This window comes from Typopeltis vanoorti, chromosome 19, assembly GCF_054136105.1.
Source record: "Typopeltis vanoorti isolate ZY-2024b chromosome 19, IOZ_Tvanoo_1.0, whole genome shotgun sequence".
NCBI classification, from domain to species: domain Eukaryota; kingdom Metazoa; phylum Arthropoda; class Arachnida; order Uropygi; family Thelyphonidae; genus Typopeltis; species Typopeltis vanoorti.
Window position 1 is genome coordinate 8351546 of NC_143567.1, and position 18672 is coordinate 8370217.

Genomic DNA, 18672 nt, shown 5'->3' on the forward strand with positions numbered 1-18672 from the left:
TACCTACATCCCAGTAAATAACAATCACATGATTTAGTGGGAATTTAGATGCCACTGATGTATCATGCCACAAATTGTCAAAACAGCTGGCAAACTCTCTTACCCCAACCTATATAAAAAACTCTACCCATTTTAAAGCCTTGATTAAAAATTTAACTTTAAATAATATAGATATATCAGAAAGCTTCACCACCTCATCATCACCTCACTGTTTACCAATATTCCCTTAAATTACACCATAACACTCTTAAAAAACGTTTCTCCTTCTGATATCTTAGATCTCTTTTCCTTTGCCATCAATTCTGGTTATTTTTCTTGGAAGGTGACGGCATTTGAATAAAATTTTCAAGCAGAGGGAACTGCCATGGGTCCCCCTCCCTTGCCAATTTTTACATGGAAAATTTTGAAAAATGAGCCATAGACTCAGCCCTTCTCAAACTTTCCATTAGGCTAAGATATGTAGATGATGTGATCTCTATTTGGCCTCATGGCCCAGACACATTGCACTCCTTTCTCAGTCACTTCAACAGTTTAGATCCAAGAATCCAGTTTATGATGGAAAATGAAAATAACAACAGTTTATCCTTCCTAGACACCTTAGTAACATTTCCTTCAGTGTAAACCTACTCACACAAGCAGATACATTCACAAACTTCCCACCACCACCCTACAATATGGCATTCAGCAGAACCTCTCTTTCAACTAAACTCAACCACATACACGACACCTTCCTTTCTAATGGCTACAGTGACTACAGTATTAAAAATATAATCAGTTCCTCCCTCATCTCTTCAGAAGGATTTCAGAAATGCCATCACCATTCCCTACATTCGTGGCATATCAGAAAAAATAGCCAGGTCTTTAAAAAAAGGACAACCTCTACACAGCTTTTGAGCCCCACTGGAAACTTGCTACCCTTATCCGTTCTACCAAAGATCAGCTCTCTCCTGTCTCAGTACTTGCAGTATATAAAGTACCCTGTTCCTGCAAGTTGCTTACTTTAGATAGACAGGTAGATCAGCCACTATCCATTTAGAAGAATACAATTCGTACATCTGCAATCACAATTAATTAAAAAAATAAGCATTAAAATTAGTTTTTAATCCTTTCCTAGTGCTGTATATATTAGATTAAACCTCAAACATGATAAATTAAAAGTGTGTGCACTGAAAATTTGAAAAAAAAAAAAGGACATAATAGAAAGTGATAAGTTACTCCAGGTGTTCTGAAGATTGGGAATTTTTTAGTACATGAAGAGAAAGGAGAGAATTAGGATCACCCCTGGAAATTGTAAGAGTGTGGTTAGTAAAGGTGTGAGGACTGGATTTTTTTTCTTGGAGAATGTGTGGAATGGAATACCAGATGTAGTTAGCACTCAGACAGTGAATGAGTTTAATTAAAGGTGAGGTAGGTACTGTGAATAATGATAGTGTGGCCCTCACACAAGATGAGCTTTTGATTCCATGGAGCTGCCTGTAATAATAATTATAATAATAACTTCAGAGGATTATTAATGAACATTTCAACAGTGTATATCATAGTGAATGATGCTGTGCAATATTGAGGAGGGAGGCAAGGATTAGGAGAATTAAAGGTGAAAGAATCAGCGGTGTACAAAGTGTTGCTTGAGTTAGATGTTAATAAGGCTGTGAGGGAATGGATGACATATCACCATGTATTTTTAAAGAATGTGCAAAACAGTTAGCCATGCCTTTGACCTGGTTATTAATAAAAGTCCTGCAGTGGAGAAGGTTCCTAAGGAATGGAAAGAAGGCAAAATAATATGTCTCCACAAGTATGGATTGAGAATAGAATTTTCCAATTATAGACTAGTCTGTATATCTGCAGTTGTGATCAAAATATTGAAAAAAACTGGTTAGAAATAGAATACAGGATTGGGTTAATGGACATAAGGTTCTCTATGATGGTCAGCATCGGTTTATGAAGGGCAGGGCTTGTTTTAGCAATGTTTTATGATAAGGTGACAAATGCACTGGATAAGGGAGAATCACATACAGTGATATTCTTGGACTGTGCTAAAGCATTTGATAGATTACCACATGATAAGTTGGTATACAAGCTGCAGAGGACAGGAATATATAGTATACTGGTTAGATGGATGAGAGATTGGCTCTCTGAACAATACCAGCAAGTTGTGTATGGTGGAGCCATGTCTCAGAAAAGGAATGTGACCAGTGGCATGCCTCAGGGTTCTGTTCTTGGGCACCTACTGTTCAACTGAATTGTTAATGATATTTCATGTGGATTGACTGGTGATCTTCAAATGTTTGCAGATGATACAAAGTTATGTAGAATTATCAGGATTAGTGTTGATGTTAATTCTCCACAGGAAGATTCGAATGGACTTTCAACTTGGAGAAATTAGTGTGGTTGCAGTTTTAATATTAATAAATGCAAGGTGTTACTCTTTGGGATACAGAGATATAAGGCTAAGTACTGTATTGGTGGAGCTGAACTTTAGAAATTGGATGAGATTCGAGATCTTGGAGTTATGTGGACAGTGGACTGAAGTTCCGAGGGCACATCACAAGTGTTGCAAAGACTGTACATCATATTGCTGTCATGATAAAAAGTCAGTAACAAGTAGGGATAAGGAGGTGGTGGTGCCTCTATACAAAGCATTGGTCGGACCACACATGGACTATTGTGCTAGTATTGGATCATCTAGTTTTCATGATGATGTGGAAACACTAGAGAGGATCCAAAGATGAATAACCAAAGTGATATCGGGACTCTGAAGTGTTGGTTATGAAGAGTATTTCAGAGAATGAGGATTACAGAGATTGGTGGGATAGGAGGAAAACAGGAAATACGATAGAGACCTTCAAGTCAGTAAGGGATTCCATTAGATTAACACAGCAGAAATTATAAAAACAGTGGATGTTAAGATGGGAAGAATGAAAGGTTATCCCAGGAAGTTGTATAAAGATGTTGTGAACAAGGGTGTGAGGAGTCAATTTTTTACATGAAGAGTTGTTAGTGAGCAGAATGCATTGGCTAAGTGGGCCTCCCACTATGAGTCTGTTGACTCCATGGAGGTTACCAAAAATGTGAATACTATTGAAAATGTAGTATTTAATAGATGAAATAGTACATTTTTGTTTTAAGGATACTTGTGACATAAGACTGAATGATAAATGCACGTAAACACAAGAAAGATATTTAATTAACCAAATATTTCGGTCTGGAAATAGCAGACCATCTTCAGTGGTATTACAAGAACAGTTTTAAAAAATACAAGCTAGAATACTAACAATAGATCGTTAAAAATAGAACACGCTGCGTGATGTTATATCACTAAGTATTAAGTATAAAACAGAACATATTGAAGTAGAGACATGATTGAAAAAAATTAATGAGTAATCTTGATTAGACATTCCCTGATTTGATATAAATATACAGTCATTACGATTCAAATTGGATGATGGAGCAAGGCCTCCACGCTTTCCTTGAACAAACATACGGACCTATAATGGGATCTATGTAAGAGGTGAGTCCTGGACCAAAAGATGCTGTGGTCAGTTTCAACCCCGTGTTGAGCCAATCCAGACTTTTCAGGTTTGTTGTGAAGAATGGTGGATTGATGTTCTTGGATTCTTTTTTCAAGAGAACGTCCAGTCTGTCCAAAATTGGAGAGATCAAAGTTGCACGGAATTTGATAAACTCCAGGAAGAGATAAAGTTGAGCGTTGTCTTTAGGAGAAGGAAAATGAGAAGACAATTTGTTAATAGGTGAATACGTAGTTGTTAAATCATATTTCTTTAAAATTCTTGCGATAGGTTCTGAAATACTGAAGATATAAGGAATAAGCATTCGACATATTGAAACTTTGTTTTGTGGAGGATTATAAGAATTGAGAAGATGTTGAGTACTTTTTTCAGAAAAGCCATCGAGTTTCATGTGTTGTTGGATAGTACAAAGTTCTTTCTGTAGATAATCAAAAGTAGAACAATTAGTTTTGGCTCTTCTGATGAGGCATTTTAAAATTCCTGTTTTTTGACATGGACAATGGGCTGAATCTTTAAGAATATAACGACCTGTGAACGTTGGTTTCCTGTATACTGTATACGTGCATATATCATTCAGTCTTATGTCATAAGTATCCTTAAAACAGTAAATTCGTATCCTTCACGGGGAAAATGCTACCAAAATAACCGGTAAATTAGGAAAACTTTCAGTTATACAAGGTAGGTTACAAGCAAAGATCAATTTCTTAAAAAAGTGCCACGACAACAAGATTATTCCCAATTTCGTTAAGATTAAAGAAACAATAAAATCTCCTGGAGCTCATAATATTTACCAGAACACTAGTTTAGCTCTAATCCGTAATCAACTTAAAGCTGCTAAACATGAACTTGCTATTCACAGTCATCAGATTTCTGATCTGCGCACCTATATTTCCACAAATTTGAATCCACATCTTTCTCACACAGTTCTAAATGTGGCTAAACGTTCTACTCAAAGTGCTTATAATAAACTAAGTCAACATCTTAACCATAAATATGAAGCTCTTTTGTCTAGACAATAGGTTCCCAAAGTGGGCGGTTCTGCCCCCAGTGAGCGCTGAAGCCTTCTAAGGGGGCTATAGTGGTATCAGAAGCATTGGGGGGAGGGGCGTTCAGGCGGTCTAGGGGTCGGTGGCTCTTTATAGAAGAAATTAATAATATATAATTAAAAATTAATTCTTTATATGATTTTGCAATTAGATAATCATTTAAAATTTAAATATTGCATTTTAATTCATCTTATGCCTGTCTTACACGATCAATTTTTTTATCAATTTTCTATTTCAATTATTTAATCATTTGAAAATTTACCATGTCAGATAGAAATAGATGTCAATTTTCTATGTCAATGAGAAAATAGAGCATGTATATATGTGTGTATAATAGGTGGTGGTGGTGGGGGGGGGCGTTACAAAATTTATGTCTTGCAAAGAGGGCGGTGGCCCGAAAAAGTTTGGGAACCTATGGTCTAGACAATCCAAACCATTCATAACTCCAGATAATTGGATTGTCAATATATCCGGATATCCTTTGACTGAAAGCGAAACCCTCATCCTGTCAAAATGACATGATTTTTCTATTGTTCCAAATAAGATACCATATCTAGATTTCCTAGTTAACATTGAAAGGAATCTCAATCATCTAACCAGTGATGAAGCTAATGCTCTTCACCTAGAAGTCGCTTCTTCTCTACTTAAGGCCAAACTTCCTCCTTCTAACATATCTCCTTCTGAAATGAAATCTTTACAGTCCTCGAGAAAAAATAATCACCTCATTATCACCAAAGCTGACAAGGGAAAAGCAACAGTAGTTATGGACTCAGCAAATTACAGAAGAAAACTTTCTCTTTTGCTTCGAGATCGCTCCACATATCAAGAAATTGATTATAATCCAACCAACAGACAACTAAAGAAATTAAATTCTCTCTTAGATGAAGTCATCAGTTTAGATAAAGACATGATTGAAAGACTTAAAACTCATTTTGCAAGACCTCCTAGATTTTATGGCCTTCCAAAATTTCATAAGATTGACTATCCTCTTCGTCCAATAGTAGAATGTATTGATTCTCCTGCTTACCGTATAGCCAAATATCTAGCTAAATTATTGAAATCTTACATTGGCAACTCTAATTATTTATTAAAAAACTCCTCAGATTTCTTAGAAAAATTAAAAAATATCTCATTACAACCTACAGATCTTATGGTTAGCTTTGATATAGAATTTTTATATACCAATGTACCTCTCAAGGAAACTTTAAAATTAGTTGCTTACATCTTTCCTCAAGACATTATAAAACTATTCAATTTCGTAATACATTCTGGATATTTCATATGTCAAAATAAATTTTACAGCCAAGTAGAAGGAACGGCCATGGGAAGTACTCTTTCTCCTGCTTTAGCCAACTTTTATTTGGAACATTTAGAAAAAGTCCTCTTTCTCATCTCATTTTCCCTCAACTATCTTTTTGGGTAAGATATATAGATGACATCTTTACTATTTGGCCTGACAGCAAAAACTCTTTACCTTTTTTTATTAAACAGTATTAATTCCTTGCATCATTGTATAAAGTTTACTATGGAAATAGAAGAAAACAACCAGTTATCTTTTTTAGACGTTCTCCTCATCCGGTCACCTTCAAATATTCTTACAACTACAGTATACAGGAAACCAACGTTCACAGGTCGTTATATTCTTAAAGAATCAGCCCATCATCCTTGTCAAAAAATAGGAATTATAAAATGCCTCATCAGAAGTGCCAAAACTAATTGTTCTACTTTTGATTATCTACAGAAAGAACTTTCTACTATCCAACAACACATGAAACTCAATGGCTTTTCTAAAAAAAGTACTCAACATCTTCTCAATTCTTATAATCCTCCACAAAACAACAAAGTTTCAATACGTCTAGTGCCTATTCCTTATATCTCCGGTATTTCAGAACCTATCGCAAGAATTTTAAAGAAATATGACTTAACAACTACGTATTCACCTATTAACAAATTGTCTTCTCATTTTCCTTCTCCTAAAGACAACTGCTCAACTTTATCTCTTCCTGGAGTTAATCAAATTTCTTGCAACTGTGATCTTTCCTATTTAGGACAGACTGGACATTCTCTTAAAAAAAGAATACAAGAACGTCAATCCTCCATTCTTCACAACAAAAGTCTGCATTGGCTCAACAATTGAAACTGACCACAGCATCTTTTGGTCCAGAACTCGCCTTTTACATAGATCCCGTTATAAGTTCGAACGTTTGTTCAAGGAAAGCGTGGAGGCCTTACTCCATCGTCCTAACCTGAATCGTAATGACTGTATATCTATATCAAAAATCTGGGAAAGTCTAATCAAGATTACTCATTAATTTTTTTTTTTTTTAATCATGTCTCTACTTCAATATGTTCTGTTTTATACTTAATACTTAGTGATATAACATCATGCGGCATGTTCTATTTTTAACGATCTATTGTTATACTAACAATAGATTGTATTTCTAGCTTGTATTTTTAAAACTGTTCTTGTAATACAACTGAAGATGGTCTGCTATTTGCAGACAGAAATATTTGGTTAATTAAATATCTTTCTTGTGTTTACGTGCATTTATCATTCATAGTACATTTTCATTTCCTCCATTACATACAAGATTCTAGCAAATCTATTCCCTTCTCCTAGATTAGGGTGCAAATAATTTTTTTTAATGGGACAGTCCCATTTTCCTGCCATATACTTTGATGTCAGTATGTCTTGTATTTTGATATCTGATTTCAAAGATGAAATGTTTTCACATAGCCGTCATAAAACAAAAAGTCCTCTATGGATTTAATTTCTATTATCAAAATGTTTGTCTTTTTTCTTTTAAGTGTAAGAGAAAATCTGTTTTTACTTATATTAATCATTTCTTATGTGGTCAACATTACTCTTTTCATTTATAATTCACAGAACTGAATATGCATCATTATTTAAAGAGAGAGTTAAAACCAAATCTTATTAACAAAATTAAATGAAAGGAAGAATATTTACCAGCCACCGTTGAAAAGTTATTGCATATTTGACTAATAACGGTTCACTGATACATTCGCAATTTAAGATAAAGCCTATAATACAGTAATAGAATACATACAAGAAGGGATCATCCTTTCAAAAAATATAATTCTATAAAGAGTCAAAAAAAAAATAAAATAAAAAAATAATAATAATGAGGGATTTATTATCCCCTTAACTTAATATAATTCTATGTCCTGAGTAGCACAATATAAAAGTGTAATATGGAAAATCATCATCACTGGCTTGACAACAATAAATTTCATGTCTACATTTACAAAAGTCACAGACCAAGATTATTTAATGAATCCTACTATCTGAAAATTTAAATTCAAGGAAAAATTGCATTTTGGCCATAAACGTCAGATTTTTCAGGGTGCTTAAGAGTCAAAGCTGTATAACTAAGAGGAGATCTCCACATAGCCTTTAAAGGAATGTGGAGAACCGACCAGGGCTTCTAACCTAATGTCCAATCCTCACCTTCTTGTGGTGCACCCTGTTGGGTATCTACTTGGATACTGAACGAACGAGGATGGGCTGGCAATTTGGGATTTAGCCGACCAAATTGTATTCTTATTGGTTAAACCAAAATAAAAAATGATGGTACAACATGACAAAATTTCATGCCGGCTGGGGCATCGCCCGGTTAAACAAGGCCCCCGTTGATTTCGCCAGGGAATCAGGGTGAACAGCAAAAAGTCAGCTACTGGAACAAATCTGAAAACACACCTCAACTCAACATCACTAGAGTTAAACATTGGTACTATCAACATACGAAGCCTGAATGGTAAAGGAATGGAGCTAGCTGAGGAATTAGATAAATTAGATCGAAATAATAGGGGTGACTGAAACAAAAATGACAAAAACTGGTGAGATCTTTCTGAGCAATAAATACAAAATGTTATATTCAGGCAATGACAATCAAGGAAAAGAAGGAGTAGCCATAGTATTCAACATAAAATACGAGACTAATCTTCTTGAATGGCAGGCAGTCTCAAGTAGAGTGATGTGGGCAAATATGACAATGGGGAACTGGACAATGAGACTATTTGTGCCTATGGTCCCACAGAAGGTTCTACTAAGGTAGAAGTGGAGGAATTTTTTGATGCTTTAGAAAAAGCAACTGACACAATGAAAAAAGGAAAAGTTGGTCCTTGTTGGGGATCTAAATAGCAAAGTAGGAAATGATTGTGAGACATACAAAAATATTTTGGGAAAATTTGGAGAAAACAGCAAAGCTAATAATAATGGCAAATACCTGTCGGATTTCTGCTCAAGACATGGATTGGTTATTACTAACACCATGTTCCAACATAAAAATGTGCATAAATTCACATGGAGAGAAAAGGTTAGGAATAAGAAAAGTCTCATTGACTGTTATTGTTGATAGTTATGTTTTCTACTTGGCGCAGGACACCAGAGTATACAGAGGATTTGAAATTGGAAGTGATCACTATTTAGATTTGAACAGGATAAAATTGAATTTCATATTGAAAAGAATAACATGTAAGAAAGTTTTAAAGCGAATGAAAGTCGAGCAGCTCTCAGATGTGAACTGTAGACTAAAATACACAAAGATTATTGAAGAAAAAATGAAAGAGTTTGAGAACAGGAATCAAACCTTGGAGATTCAGTGGCAAATCTTGAAGAAAGCCCTGATTGATTCAGCTAAAGAGGCATGTGGTGAAGTTGTCTGCAAAGATAGAAAAATTAGAACTCCATGGTGGACACAGGAAGTTAAAGAGGCAGTGAAGGAAAAGAAGAAAGCATATCAAAAGTTCCTGGCAAATAAGTCAGCTTGTGCTCTTAGAGAATACAGAGACAAATACAAGAATGCTAAACACTGTGTAAAACTAGCTAAACAAAAGTCATGGGAGGACTTTGGCAAGAACATAGAAAATAAATATCAAGAAGGTGACAAAATATTCTGGAGGTTGTTGAAGAAGCTTAGGAATGGAGGAAAGAGTGCTGTAAAAGGAGTTAGAGATGATAAAGGTGACATGAAAATGGAAGAAAAAGATATCCTTGAAGTATAGAGTAATTACTTTGAAAAACTGCTAAATGAAACAAGCAGTGATGACAGCACAGTGGTAAAAAACACTGACCAGGCATGCAGTCAGGAATACATATCCATACTTGAAGTAGAAAAATCCATCATAGGCTTAAAATGTGGAAAGGCAACAGGAGTAGATGATATTCGACCAGAAATGCTGAAGTATGGTGGTATAAAAGTCTTACAGTGGCTGCACTGCATTGTTCAGAAAGCCTGGACAGAGGGACGAATTCCCAATGATTGGAGTAGAGCTCTCATAGTACCCATATATAAAACGGGAAATAAAACTGAATGTGAGAATTACAGAGGTATTTCCCTACTGAGTGTTCCTGGCAAGATCTATGCAAGTATACTTGAGATAGGGTTAAGAAGAATTGTGGAAGAAAAATTTACTGAAGAACAAGCTGAATTAAGGCCAAATAGAGGATGTCAGGATCAGATCTTCACTTTACGACAAATAGTCGAGAAAGCATGGGAATATAACAAAGATCTGTATTTAAGTTTTGTCGATTTGAAAAAGGCATATGACAAAGTGCCAAGAGAGAGAGAGAGAGAGAGAAGCTATTCAATACACTACAGTTATATGGTGTCAATGGGGCATTATATCAAGCAAATACGTAGTCTTTATTTGAGTGGTAAGTCAGCAATTAGAATTGAAGGAAGTACAGGAAGATGGTTTAATGTTGTGAGACAAGAATGTACATTTTCCCCTTTGTTATTCATTATCTATATGGATCACATTATGAAGGAAAGTGGTATTAAACATGATATCAAAATTGAGATGTTAATTAATATCAGCTCTTTGCTTTATGCAGATGATGTTATACTTCTAAATAAATCTGCAACAAGTCTGCAAGATTCTCTGACTAAATTGAATAATTGTTGTAATAGATATGGTATGAAGGTCAGCAATAAAAAGACAAAGATAATAAAAATAGGCAGAATCATTGAAAATGTCAGCTGTGTTATGAATGAGAACCTGTGGAACAAGTAAAACATTTCAGCTACTTAGGCACGATTTTTAGTGAAGATGGTAAATTAAATATAGAAATAGACAACACAATCAGCAAAGCTGGTATGGTGGGAAGTCAAGTGAATAAATTCATATGGAATAAGAGAGAAATTAGTCAGAAAACTAAATTAGCTGTATACAAGACAGTGTTAAAACCAGTTTTAACTTATGGATCTAAGAGCTGGGTCAGAAGTAAAACAGCTGACCAAAGACTAGAGACCGCAGATATGAGAGGCCTGAGAAAGATTAGAGGCGCGAACTGATGGCATCAATGGCAATATCATATTAAAAACGAGGATATTAGGAAAGAACTTGACATTGTCAGCATCCAGGAATGCGCTAGCAGAGCTAATCTCAGGTGGTATGGTCACTTAAATAGAATGGGAGAGGAAAGATTAGCAAAACAAGTGTTCTCTGCCAGGTTGGCAGAGAACACTTGTTTTGCTAATCTCTGGCAGAATCAATCAATGTTTTCTTCAGAGTTTGCCAGTGAATCTCCAAGGTTTGATTCCTGTTCTCAAACTCTTTCATTTTTTCTTCAATAATCTTTGTGTATTTTAGTCTACAGTTCACATCTGAGAGCTGCTCAACTTTTATTCGCTTTAAAACTTTTGTACATGTTAATCTTTTCAATATCAAATTCAATTTTATCCTGCTCAAGACTAAATAGTGATCACTTCCAATTTCAAATCCTCTGTACACTCTGGTGTCCTGCAGCAGGGAGAAAACATCACTATCAACAATAACATAGTCAATGAGACTTTTCTTATTTCTAGCCTCTTCTCTCCATATGAATTTGTGCACATTTTTATTACTATTACTATTATTACGGGCAACTCCAGGGAGTCATTAGACTCATCGAGGGAGGCCCCAAATCATATTCATCACAACTATCTGACATTCATACAGTATCTATCATACCTCGCCTTAAACTCATTCACTGTCACAGCATCCACTACAGACTCAGGGAGCGCATTCCACTCATTCACTACTCTAAAAGTAAAGAACCCAGCTCTAACACCTTTACTAACCACACTTTTGCCCAGTTTCCATGGATGTCCCCTAGTCCTCCCAAACTCACCATGTTCCAACATTTTTATGTTGGAACATGGTGTTAGTAATAACCATTCCATGTCCTGAGCAGAAATCCAACAGATATTTGCCATTATTATTAGCTTTGCTCTTTTCTCCAAATTTTCCCAAAATATTTTTGTATGTCTGACAATCATTTCCTACTCTGCTATTTAGATCCCCAACAAGGACCAACTTTTCATTTTTTTTTGTGTCAGTTGCTTTTTCTAAAGCCTCAAAAAATTCCTCCACTTCTACCTTAGTAGAACCTTCTGTGGGACCATAGGCACAAATAAGTCTCATTGTCCAGTTCCCCATTCTCATATTTGCCCACATTACTCTACTTGAGACTGACTGCCATTCAAGAAGATTAGCCTCGTATTTTGTGTTGAATACTATGGCTGCTACTCCTTTTCCTTGATTGTCATTGCCTGAATATAACATTTTGTATTTATTGCTCAGAACGATCTCACCAGTTTTGGTCTTTTTTGTTTCAGTCACCCCTATTATGTCGATCTGGTACTTATCTAATTCCTCAGCTAGCTCCATTTCTTTGCCATTCAGGCTTCTTACGTTGATAGTACCAATCTTTAACTCTGGTGATGTTGAGTTGGGGTTTATTTTCAGATTTATATTCAAAATATAGAATATATATAGAATGATTTCTTTATAATGATTCTAAAAATGTAATTAAAATGTTTTTCAACTATTTTATCAGTTCCCAGTGCATCATATGACATCACTACCAGTGTGTCCATTTCTTGGTGTTTTGAAGTCAATCTGAATTCACCAAATCCATAAATTTAGTTTATATATATATATAGATCTAAGGGTTTTATTGAGTGTTTATATTTTGAATGTTTTTACTATAACTGTTTGTAAATGGCACAGAAAACTATTTTAATAAAACAATTATTCAAGACTTGTTATAACATCAGAACTGAAATTGTAAGAAAATGATCAAGTATCAGTAATAAATAGATTGTGTCACTAATAAAAAGAAGTTTTTTTTTCATGCCCAATTAGATTGATAAACACACTAATTTTAGTTAACATATTTGCTTCAACATTCGTAATTACATAAAGTAAAAATTGCCATAGCACTAACAAAAACTTATAAATTATCAAGTACAAAAAAGGAACATATGCCTGAATATTAGGCAACTGTGATAATCCACAGAGGCTAACATCAGATTAGTAAAATACTGCTTGGCTGAATTTAAAGTTTTTTCATTTAGTTGCAAAATAAATTATATGTGCGAAGCAATTATATTCTTAAGTCATTAGCCTCTCTATACAATTAGCCAAGTGATGAAGATACTTCACATGAAAACTTTGTTTGCTTATACTTGGATAAAGGATTAAACCAAGAATATAATTTCTTGGCATCTTTAATTTATAGTCTAACCAAGTGAAAAAACTTTCAATAATTATATCCTTATTTAATCCTTTATCAATGTGTGAGCGAACAATGCTTATTATTAATGAAATAAAGAGCCAAAAGACTTCACTTTGGCGATGTAAAAATTATTTAAATTAAGGGGATAATTAATCCCACATTATTTCAAAGCCGAATAAGAAACTCTAAGATAGAAATCAAAGAGTTTCATGCCGAATATAGCAAACTATAAGAGTTCGGCGAGTCCAAGTGTAAGCAAACACCTGGTAGTACAATAACTACCAGGTTAACTCACAGTAAAGGTGAATAAAGCTACAATCACTGTTCTTAGTATTAGCCCTAATGTAAAACACATCTACTAGGAGATGTATGTTGTTTTAAATTAAGGAAGACATGTCACTACCCAGACTGGCTTCAACCTTTATTGAGGTCTCATCAGTGAGCAGGTAGACCAAATAATACCAAGATTGTAGTGATAATAGCTTTAATACTTTAAGGGGATGTGCTTTACATTACGGCTAATGCTAAGAACAGTATGTTCTTAGTTAGGGCTAATACTAAGAAAGGTGCATAAAGCTAGCTTTATCCACCTTTACTACGAGTTAACCGATATTGTACTACCAGGTATTTGCTTACACTTGGGCTCGCCGAACTTTTATAGTTTGCTATATTCAGCATGAAACCCTTTGATTTCTATCTTAGAGTTTCTTATTCGGCTTTGAAATAATGTGGGATTAAATATCCCATTAATTTAAATAATTTTTACATCGCCAAAGTGAAACCTTTTGGTTCTTTATTTCATTAATTTATTTGTGCACTTTTTAACAACTCATACTGTAAAGTATTAAAGCTATTATCACTACAATCTTGGTATTATTTGGTCTACCTACTCACTGATGAGACCTCAATAAAGGTTGAAACCGGTCTGGGTAGTGACCTGTCTCCCTTAATGTAAAACAACATACATCTCCTAGGGGATGTGTTTTACATTAGGGCTAATACTAAGAACAGTGATTGTAGCTTTATCCACCTTTATTGCGAATTGTCCAATATTGTACTACCAGGTGTTTGCTTACACTTGGACTCGTCGAACTTTTACAGTTTGCTATATTCGGCATGAAACTCTTTGATTTCTATCTTAAAGTTTCTTATTCGGCTTTGAAATAATGTGGGATTAAATATCCCCTTAATTTAAATAATGCTTATTATTATTATGTGACACCTCCAGGGAGTCCAAAGACTCATCAAGAGAGTGTGTGCGCCAACAACACTGAACAATTGAATCCCTTCCAACTACTAACCACGCTCAAACTTGCTTAACTTTTTTACGTGAGCCATTAGTAGCAGAGGCTCTACCAATCAACCAACCTATGCTTATGTGTGAAGAATCTTCATAACTAAGCTTCTTGGATATTATTATAATTATTATCATAAGACTCCATGGAGTCAAAGACTTATCTAGGAGGTCCATTTGTCATATACACAGCTCATCATACCATGCATTAAACAATTCAAATTCTCTACAGACACCATGCTCACTGGCAATGCATTCCAATTATTCACAACTCTCCATGCAAAAACCTGCTACTCATTTATTGCTCACATCCTCCTTAGGATGAAGATGGTCTCTCGTTCTCCCCCATCTCCCATCATTTCATAAATAACCTATCCAATGTTAATCCTATAACAATCCCTTACCAATTTGTACATCTATATTATATCACCCCTCTTCCTTCTGTCCACTAGATTTTGCAAATTGCATTGTCTCAACCTTGCTTCTTATTTGACATTCCAGAGATAAGAAATTATTTAAATTAATTGCATCAGGATCCTCTCCAACATCTCTTCATCCTTTTAAAAAACCAAGTGACCAAATCTGTGCACAGTAATCCATATGTGGTCTAATCAGATCTTTATACAATGGAACCAGAATCTCCTTATTTCCACATGTCATTGTCCTCGTAATGGGTCATAACCAGAATTTGTTGTGCTGTCCTCACAATTTTGGTAATGTGTCCTCTAAATTTTAGTACTTTATCCACCATCCCAAAATCTCTTATTTTCTCTACCTCCAACAATATGTCCCCACCAAGAGTAAATTCTACATCCCATCTTTGTTTTCCAAATTTTAGAACCTCATATTTGCAACACTGAACTGGTATTCCCAATCCTGTGCCCATTCACTCAATCTATTCAAGTTTTCTTGTAAGGCCACAACATCTGCTCTGCTACTCACAGTTCGGTCCAACTTTGCATCATCTGTAAACAACTGAATATCCTCATCCAAATATTTGCCAAAATCATTAACATACAGGTTAAACAGCAATGGCCCTAAAACAGACCCTGAGGAACACCACCAGTAACTTTCCTCTTCTGGAATATTGCTCCCTCATACACAACTTACTGATACCTATCAGATAGCCAATCTCTGATCCAATGCACTGATCTAATATCCAACTCCATCTGCTCTAGTTTGACTATCAACTTATCATGCAATAATCTATCAAAAGCCTTTGCAAAATCTAAGTATACTACTGTGTATCCCCTCTCCTATGTCCAATGAAGCTGTCACCTTATTGTAATAAGTAAGTAGATTACTAAAACATGACCTCCCTTTAGCAAATCCATGATGTCCATCAAAGATTATACCTTTGTTGTCAACCCAACTCTGGATCCTAGTTCTCACAAGCTTCTCCAACAACTTAACCACAACATCTGACACACAGATAGGCCTATAGTTTGATGCTTGAGTTCGATCACCTCTTTTATGAAGTGGCACAATCTTGCCCTCCTTCCACTCCTTAGGAACTTGACCAAGTGCAAGACTCATATTAAAAAAATATGTCAAGGCAGATGTCAACTCCCTGGCACATTCCTTCAAAATAGGTGGTGATATATCATCAAGTCCCACAGCCTTAGTAACATCAAGTTTGCTTAATTCCCTATGTACACTATCTATCAATAATTGTCACATCCTCGATCTGTCACTGAACTCAGTACTGCTTTGATGGAGAAATGGAGACAAATTTTACCTGATGTCTGTCGCACATTGGTGGAATGCTTCCCTCAAAGTGTGCAGGGGGTGATCAAAGCCAAAGGTGAACATGCCCAATATTCGGGTTCACCTGCTGGTATCAATTATAAAGTGCTAAAGTGTCCAGACAATTATTGATAGTGTACCTCTTTCTCTATCACAGTCAGTCACTCTTCATCATCATCTACTGCCTCTCAAACTCTCCATGATGTCAATGTGACATCATGGAGAGTTTGAGCAGTTCATAAAGGTAATTCATTACTTTAGTTGCATTACTTTTCAGCATCTACGTCAATGATCTCCCCATCTTTCCAGGAACTAGAAATTTTATCTATGCTGATGACCTTGCCATAGTTACTCAATCAAAAAATTTCAAGTCCATTGAAACTACTCTAGCACTTGCCTTAAATAATCTAACCACATACTATACCAGCAATCAACCAAAACCAAACCCCTTGAAAACCCAGACTGGCCTTTTCCACCTTAACAATAAGGAAACTAACAGGAAGCTACAGATTGCTTGGGAAGGCTCTAAAATAGAACATTCCTGGAACCCAATCTACCTCGGTGTGACTCTCGATCGCCCACTCTTATATAAAATCCACAGAAAAAACAAAACCAAAAGTGAATGCAAGAAACAATATATTACGAAAGCTTACCTCCTCCAAATTGGGTGTAGACCCTAACACACTGAGATCTTCTGCCTTGGCCCTTTGCTATTCTTCTGCTGAATACGCCTGCCCAGTATGGTCCAGATCCTGCCATGCTGAAAAACTTGATCCAGCATTGAATGAAAGCTGCCGCTTAATTACAGGGTGCCTGAAACTAACACCATTAAAAGACCTGTATACTTTGGCTGGTATTGTACCCATTTTAATTCGAAGATCTGCATTCTCAGCTGATGAAAGAAGCAGACAAATGAATGATGAACCCCACCCACTATTCGGCCAGACCGCAGTGCCCCAAAGATTAAGATCCCGACACAGTTTCCTGGCAACTGTTGAATGATCTAAAAACCTCCCAGAAACAAGACTTCAACAATGGCTTGCACTGCATCCTGAAAATAATACTGGTATTCCAATAGCCGAACATCTTCCACGTGGCACCCACTTGGACTGGAATACTTGGAAAAGCCTCAACAGACTACGAATGACAGGACACTGTAAACAAAACCTCATCAAATGGGGCTACCTCACTGGCCCAGACAATTGTGAGTGTGGGACAACCCAGTCCATGGAACACCTTCTTGCTCGCCCCTTTTTTTCATCACCTTGCAAAAAAGAGGATTTATATCCTGCACAGAAAGAGCAGTTGACTGTGCAAGATACTGGAGGAACATCTTACCATATCTGTTGTATATAAGTTATGTATAGTTTCCTTTTTTCATATTTAATTATTATTTCCCTGTATAATTCACCTACCAAATCTAAGCTGATCTCATTGTAATGAATCATGTTGTACCACCTACTTACTACTGTATTACTTGTGTTTGGATACAAAATAAAAATAAAGGTAATTCTATATTTATGAACTGCTCATTAAATATCTCAACTATATCCTCCAAAGCAGTTGCCCTTATACAATTTTCTCCAGTCTATACCATCCTACCATAATAATTTTTATTTATCTTTATTATTATTATATTTATTTATTATTATTATTATTATTTTTTATTTTTTTTTTTTTGCTGGGTACATAGTGAAAGAACTCCCTAGTATTTTATTTCGCTTCATTAGCTAAGAGCTGCACATACTAAACTTTTTTTATCCTTATCAACTGGGTCACCCTCCTTGCCTGTTCTTTGCATTCCTTTTGGAATTGATTATTATCACTCCTCTTATGTTGCATCCATAATGCCTTACTTTTCTGTATTGCATGCTTAATCTCTTCATTCGTCCATTTCACATTTACCTTATTTAACCTTCTGACCTTTGGAATACATTTAGACACCGCTTCTACTAGATAATTCTTCAATATCACCCAAGTAGTACCAACCTCCTTTCCACCCAACTCCTCATTCCATGCTTCAGCTGCAAGCTGTCTGAGCTTCTCATAATTACCAGCATTGTAGTTCCATACACATCATACTGCCCTTTCCCTCACAGTCCTCACATGGTTGGCAACCACCCAGGTAATAAATTCATGGTCACTCTCGCCAAATGGAGGGAGATTTGACACCTCATTCATAATAACATCCTCAGATGAGATCATCAAGCTGAAGACCCTCAATCCTTTGTGTGCCCTCTGTTACATACTGCCTAAGGCGTTTGTCCCTCAAAAACTCGAGAAACTCATTTTCTTTATTTCCAGCTGATAACATTCCAATCTATATTACTGTAGCTAAAATTATCCATAATAATCCAGCTTTTCTACAGCAATGAAGTATTTCATTCTATTCACCTCTATCTCACACCTGCCATACTACCTCAAAACCACTACCACTATTTTCCCCTTACATCTCTAATTTGTATGGACATAACTCTTTCTATCATCAATAGCACTCCAATACTCTATCTTAACAAAATACCCTTCCATCTT

General features: G+C 35.6%; 1 protein-coding gene across 4 annotated transcripts in view; it reads right to left on the bottom strand.

Moving 5' to 3' along the window:
- LOC150095838 (uncharacterized) overlaps window positions 1–18672 on the bottom strand; it is a 404380-nt gene that overhangs the window by 305162 nt on the left and 80546 nt on the right. The gene's annotated exons all lie outside the window — the stretch shown is intronic.